The following is a 7752-nucleotide window of genomic DNA, read 5'->3' as shown; positions in this document are numbered from 1 at the left end:
TGGACCAAGTCCGGTCCGTTATCCGGAAACCCGTTAATCCGGAAATTACAGAAAGGCCGTCTCCCATAGACTCCATTTCATCCAAATTATTCCAATTTTTAAAACTGATTTCCTTTTTCTGTGTAATAATAAAACAGTCGCTTATACTTGATCCCAACTAAGATATAATTAATCCTTATTGGAAGCAAAACCAGCCTATTGGGTTCATTTAATGTTTATATGATTTTCTAGTAGAATGATCCATTGTTCGGAAAACCCTAGATCCACAGCATTCTGAATAACAGGTCCCATGCCTGTACTGCATAGTTTCATTAAAACTATCATCATTAAGTCCGAATGGCAAAAACTAGAATTTTATTTTTTTTTACTATAAAATCTGAATTTTTAGTGGGAAAAAAAAAACCTCGAATTTTTCCATATTCCGGAAAATCTGGCGTCTCAGACCTGCCGAGGTTGTACATAAGTAAATGGGAGAGGTCCCTATCCTATTTGGAAGTTTCTGTGGTCTGCCCTGGATTTAGCCCAAAAATCCGACTATTTGGGGTTTTTAGGGCAAAAATATAAAAAATTCGGACTTATCGAGCCTGAAATATCGAGCAATTCGGGGGAAAAAATCATACGATTCGGATCTTCGGTCGAGTATATCAAGTTTTTTTCCCAATCTGATAAAATTCAGCATTATTAATAATAAATAAGGTGAAAATGTGGATTGTAGTTTGGTCTGACTTTTTTCAATGAAATTATCATAAAATGTGGATTTTATGCTAAAATTTTAGTATGTTATAGAATGACTAATTCTAAGCAACTTTTCAGTATAGTTTTTATAGTTTTTGAATTATTTGGCTTTTTCTTCTCACTCTTTCCAGCTTTCAAATGGGAAGGGGGTTGTCAGTGACCCCATCTAAAAAAACAAATGCTCTGTAAGGCTACAAATTTACTGTTATTTTTACTTGTTATTCCTCTTATTTCTATTCAGGCCTCTCCTATTCCTATTCCAGTCTCTTATTCAAATCAATGCATGGTTGCTAGGGGGATTTGGGCCCTAGAGACCAGATGGCTGAAATTGCAAACTGGAGAGCTGCTGAATAAAAAGCTAAATAACTCAAAAACCACAACTAATAAAAATTGCAAATTGTCTCAGAATATCCCTCTCTACGTCAACAGTTAATTCAAAGGTGAACAACAATTGTCTCATTTACACAGTTCAGCAACAACCAATCGTTGTCCATTAAAGCGCAAGCCTTGTGAACAAAAGACAATTCTTCATATGGCTGCTGGCAACATGCCTAAAACCCAATAATATCAGCAGCTTTGTGTTCTGAATTTTCTCAATGTTCCCAGCACATTAGTCCCCAAAGTGACATCATATCCATTCACATTAATGAACCAAAGAAGAAGACATTACAGTTGTCTGGCTGATGCAGAGACACCATTAGAATTATATTAATATCTGATCTAGACAAGAAAGCCCGTTCCTAAAAGCCCATCAATTCTACTTATTATAAAGACATAACTGTATTTGCCCCAAACCTAAGCCGATATATATCTGTTCTGGTGGAGGCAAATGTGCCAGTAGATTAACATGAGGGTCCTAAACATCAATGATCTCTATACAAAAGGCTATTCTAATATTTCATTTCATCGTCTTTAAAGGATAAGTTAACCTTTAAAATAAGTGAATGTAAAACTGATGAGCGGTCTATTCTAAGCACTTTTGCAATGTACATTCATTATTTATTTTGTTTTTATTCCAGGATATTAAGGGATACATGTACTGTTAATATGAATGAATTTTGTTACAACAGCACCACCTGCTGGTCAGTTTCTGACCAGTCTGACCAGCAAGTAGTCAAGGAAGTTGTCAGGAGAAAGAAAGAGGCTGATGTTCTTCTGTTTAGGAATAAAATTATAAGCCTTTCTCACATCTTTCCTAAGCAGAAGAACATCAGCCTCTTTCTTACTCCTGACAACTTCCTTGACTACTTGCTGGTCAGACTGGTGGGAAACTGACCAGCAGGTGGCGCTGTTGTAACACAATTCATTCCTATTAACAGCACATGTATCCCTTAATATCTTGGAATCAAAACAAAATAAATAATGAATGTACATTGCAAAAGTGCTTAGAATAGCCCCCTCATCAATATTACATTCACTTATTTTAAAGGTTAACTTATCCTTTAATTATACCTCTCCTTCCACTGCAAGGCATATAATGTCCTTGTGTGACTGTACATGTATGGGATCCGTTATCCGGAAACCTGTTATCCAGAAAGCTCTGATGTCCTTATCCTAAATCAGTTGCTTGTACCTCATCCCAACTAAATTATAATTAATCCTTATTAGGGATGCACCTAATCCAGGATTCGGTTCAGGATTTGGCCAGGTTTCAGCCTTTTTCAGCAGGATTTGGATTCGGCCGAATCCTTCTGCCCGGCCGAACCGAATCGGAATCCTAATTTGCATATGCAAATTAGGGGCAGGACTTTTTGTCATAAAACAAGGAAGTACATTTTTTTCCCTTTCTCATCCCTAATTTGCATATGCAAATTAGGATTCTGATTTGGTTTGGTATTCGGCCAAATCTTTCACGAAGGATTCGGCCGAATCCAAAATAGTGGATTCGGTGCATCCCTAATCCTTATTGGAAGCAGCACCAGCCTATTGTCTTTATTTAATGTTTGCATGATAAACTTAAGGTAAGAAGATTCAAATTACGGAAAGATCCGTTATCCAGAAGAAAAACGCCAGGTCCCGAGCATTCTGGATAATAGGTCTCATACCTGTATATAGTATTATGGTTATTTGCGCTATTCTTAGTAATGTTCATATTCTTTCTTCTTCTTCATCAAGTTTAAGGGCTCCTAGTTGTTATTATTATTATTATTATTAATAATAATAATGTATTTTTAGAGCACCAACATATTGAGCAGCGCTGTAAAATAAATGTGTTTATACAAAATCACATGAATTACATACAGAATTACCTACATAGCGACCAGTCCTGGGACAAAAGGTGAGGAACGCCCTGTGTAAAAGAGCTTACAATCTAACAGGGGAAGGGAACGAGACACAAGGTGTGGGAGTGGGCAATATCAGAAATAAGCAATAGGTTATTGCCTCCCAATGATGACCAAGCCCAAAAGTATCCTTTAGGTGATGCTTTTCCATAGGCGAGGAACACAGTGAGACACTGATTTGAGATGCGGTTACACAGTCATTGGTAAATATTAACTCCTATATGCAATAAAAGGCACTAAGTTTGCCCAGGAGCAGTAATAGCAACCAATAAGATGTTTGCTTTTTAAACAGGCGACCAGTAAATGCTACCTGCTGAGTTCTATGGGTTACTGCCCCTGGGCAAACTTAGTGCATGTTATTACATAACCCAATAAATTGCTACTAATTTAAATGTAGTGGATCTTTTTCCTTAAAATGGTGGAGAATGCGGGAAAGGGGGTGAGTATATCTCAATTCTCACCTCATCTCATAGGATGCTCTCAGCCAAAGAAACCTGTTGAAGATGTAAGAGCTTCAACTGAAGGAGATGAAGGACCAATGTCTCCAAACCTGGCAGAACAACTAAGGATCACTGGAGTCAAGGCAGAGACTGCCAAGACTGATTTATGACCAATAACAAAATAAACCACTTCATAATGCAGCCATCCTCTCCAGACTCATAACAAAAGGAAAAACGTACCCAGGAATATTTTTTCCTATAGTATTTAGAGCTCTAAATCATATTTCAGAAGTCGAAATACATAAAAACTCCACACGATTTAGAAAGTTCTTCTAGTTCTCCTAGGTAAATTAAGAATTCCCACGATTTTTTCGGAATTTTCATCCAAAAACTCCATCAAAAAATCATTGGGACTTATATGCAACCTGGACAGGTCTGAGATGCCGGATTTTCTGATTCAGACTTTTCCATCCTCGGGGTTTAATAAATTCCGAAAAATTAGATTTTTTTTAAAAGTCCGATTTTATTAAAAAAAAAAACATCACGAATTTTTAGTGATTTTTGCATTCGGAGTTTAGTAAATAAACCCCTTAGACAAGCTGTTTGTTGACAGTGTCTTGAGATCTACCAATCACCAACTAAGGGGCAACCTTGGATAGAGAATTTTCCATGTACTTTGGTTCAACTTTGGAAAAGGGAAAAGGTTAATGTGGTTGTCAACCCTCTTTTCACTGGAAATTCTTGATTATTTATTGATCTAATGGAACGGTAATTAACGCCTAATATGTTAAAGAGAATATAAAGATCTGTCATGAGACCGGAGACGTATGTGACATCACAGCATGATGTAATAGAAGGGCAGACGTCCGCCTGCGTTAGAATTTATCTGCTTGTGAGACTTATTTTGTACTAGAGATATACTGTATATCTATTATATTAAAACTATCAAACAAGCAAAACCCTGGCTTGCCCAATGTACATTTATAAAAAAAAAATGCATGGAGGTTGAAGGATGAAGGGAGGTTGCTGTTACCAAGCTGGAGATTATATTATGGGTATTTTTTTGGTGTCTGGAATGAGATCACTGGCAATGCAAGATATATTATCATATTTTTCCTTTGCGTGACTGAGTAAGTTCTGCTTTGCTGTAGATAAGAAGGAAAGAGAAGAGCTGGATGTCTGGGGGGCCCCTCTGTTACCCCGGTGGGAGGCTGCATAACTTTCCGGACCTATAAATATAAGCTGGAGATAATTGATTGGTGAATAGGAAGAGAAGTGCAACACCGAAGAGGTTCTTGTTGACTTTCATTCATTCTTGTATTTGGCTGAAGCCCTGAGCTCTCACTTTATGCTCCTCTCACTTTATGCTCTTCTATCTTCTTCCCTCTGAGTAGCACAGTGTAAAGAGGCAGATGCTTTGGAGCTCTTGGATCGAAGAAGAGCTTGCAATCTTCATTTACTCTTCATACAGGTAAGATGCAAATGCTGTGATCTTCTTATGTTTGGAGGCCATGGGAAAGAAAGAAGCAGATGATGTCCTCTATTTACAACTGTGTGCAACTGTTGCCACCTACTTATACTGGGGGAATAGCTGAAAATAAAGGATAACTACTAAAAATAGGATGTGACTTTTGCATTATAAATGTAGAAATATATAAGGTATCAGGAAATGTATGTCATCTTCTGTTATTGGGGGGCTATGTACAATAAAATACACAACTGTTGGGGATCTATATCTGCTGGGGAAATCTGCATTTTACTTATAGTATAAAATACACAACTGTTGGGGATCTATATATGCTGGGGAAATCTACAATTTACTTATAGTAGATGATATTTGCAACTCAGAAGCAACTGTAGTGCTTTACTTGTAGAGGGGGAAATAGATGAAAAAGGAAGCAAGAGTGTCAATCTATGTATCATGGGGCGTAACTACAGAGAAAGCAGATTTGATGAGCAATTTCAACATATATTGGTAAAAAAGAACAACCTCTGGATATGTTGGGGACCCTAAAATGAATTTGCTGTGGGGCTCGGTAACATCTACTTTTACATTTATAATCTGCATACAGAGATGACGACTAACCCCGCATAATTAGGCTGGGTATGATCCCTTCAGGACATTTTGAGACCTTACTTCATGTTTAGCATTTAGAAAAATCCAGGACTGGATCATTATTGTTCCCAGGGACAGGATGGGAGTAGAGGATATTGCCCATAGCTCAGAAAGGGCAGGGAGCCCCGCGCTCAATGAAGCGGCCTTGAGAACAGAAAACGTTCTACACATTGAGCGCGTCTGCAGGGGAAGATGATGGTACAGGTTGGTATCCGGAAACCCGTTATCCAGGAAGCTCTGAATTTACGGAAAGTCTGTCTCCCAATGATTTCCTTTTTCTCTGTTATAATAAAACAGTAGCCTACGTGAGGCCCCTAGGCTACACTTTCCACAGGGGTCTGACCCCCGTGCCACCGACCCCCGCCCCTTTCCACAGTGCCCCCCAACTGCTGCTGAACTTGGTTGGGTGCCAATCTGCCCCCCCCATGCACGGCCAGTACCTGTAGGCAATATGTGTATCTGTGTGCGCTCAGGCTCTACATGCTGCATCTGCCTTGGGGAGCGGCTGTGATGTCACTGGCGCTTGCCAATTCCCTGAAACCGTGCTCGCGTCTTGCTACTTTGCCTAATCCTCTATAAACCGGCCATAAAGCAGGTACCACCTGTGCAGGAGGGGAGGGAGGTGGGAGGATGGAACAACACCCTACTGGGACAAAGCAGCACAGTTAAAAAAAACTATTTTTTTAAACAAATTAAAAACAAATTGAAAAGGCCCCATGGGCCCCTCAGCACTGTGGGCTCCTAGGCTATAGCGTAGGTTAGCCTAGGCATTAATCCGCCCCTGACAGTAGCTTGATCCCAACTAAGAATCCTTATTGGAAGCAAAACCAGCCCATTTGGGTTTATTTCATGTTTTCATGATTTTCTAGTAGACAAGGTATGGAGATCCAAATTAAAGAAAGATCTGTTATCTGGAAAACCCCAGGTCCTGAGCATTCTGGATAACAGGTCTTCTACCTGTATAATAAACCCTTATAGTTAGCAAAACCAGCCTATTGGTTATATTTAATGTTTAAATGAAATATCCGTTTCCGGAAAACCCCAGGTTCCGACTCACGAGCCTTCTGGATACCAGGTCTCATACCTGTACAATTAATGCTTATAGGAAGCAAAACCAGCCTATTGAGTTTTATAATGTTAACATGATTTTCTAGTAGAATTAAGGTATGAAGATCAAAATTATGGAAAGATCCATTATCTGAGCATTCTGGATAACAGGTCCCATACCTGTATATCTTTCCATACCTGCCAATACTCCTGTTTTCTTTGGTACAGTACTGATTTGCGGAGCCCAAAAGGGACTGGGCTTACCAGAAAATTAATGTAGTTTTGGGTATTGGGCAGATTGGGGCGATGGATGTGTCCTGTAATATCTAAGGTTGCCACCTTTTTTGTATATTCTTGCCAGGTGGCAACCCTAGTAATATCCCATTTTGAGAGGACTCAGAGATTTAGAGGTAGGGTAGCCACCTGGCCAGTATTTTACCGCCCTGGCCGGTAAAAATGATGGTTAATCCCAATGTTATTAATAGGAAAAAAAGATAAATATATAGGAAGGCCCTTATTTTTTTCCAGAAAATGTGGCAACCCTACTCCCAGTACAGCTCCCATTCACTACAGCTCACAGTCACTACAACTCCCAGTACCTTCAGTTGCCAGTACAACTCCCAGTCACTACAGCTCCCAGTTAGGGTTGCCCCTGGCAGGTATTTTACGGGCCTGGCCGATAAAAATGATGGTTGATCCCAATGTTATTAATAGGGAAAAAACATAAATTTATAGGTAGGCCGTTATTTTTTTCCAAAAAGGTCATGGCTACTGTAATAAAGGAGTGAACCTTTATCAATAATAATACTTGTATTAATTAATATTAAAAAATTTAAATACAAATATACAGAATCAATGATTAAACCTTTTGAAATACTGCTTGTGAGCAATAACACACACACAAGTAAAGGTAGAATTTAAAAACGTTTACTTTACTTCATATGATGGTAATTATATAAATAGCCAGTTCTGCACAATCGGGGAGCCCCACAACCTTCGGTTCATCACCCTTAGGTTCCCAATAAATCCCAATCTCCTTCACCAAGATTGTTACTCAATCTGAGTCTTGTCTGTCTGCTGTCTGTTCATTCATTCTTAAAGATGTTTGCTGGCCAACAATGCCTGTGTTTGC

This window comes from Xenopus laevis, chromosome 3L, assembly GCF_017654675.1.
Source record: "Xenopus laevis strain J_2021 chromosome 3L, Xenopus_laevis_v10.1, whole genome shotgun sequence".
Classification (NCBI taxonomy): Eukaryota; Metazoa; Chordata; class Amphibia; order Anura; family Pipidae; genus Xenopus; species Xenopus laevis.
The sequence above is the reverse complement of the archived record's forward strand: the minus strand, read 5'-3'. Positions refer to the sequence as shown.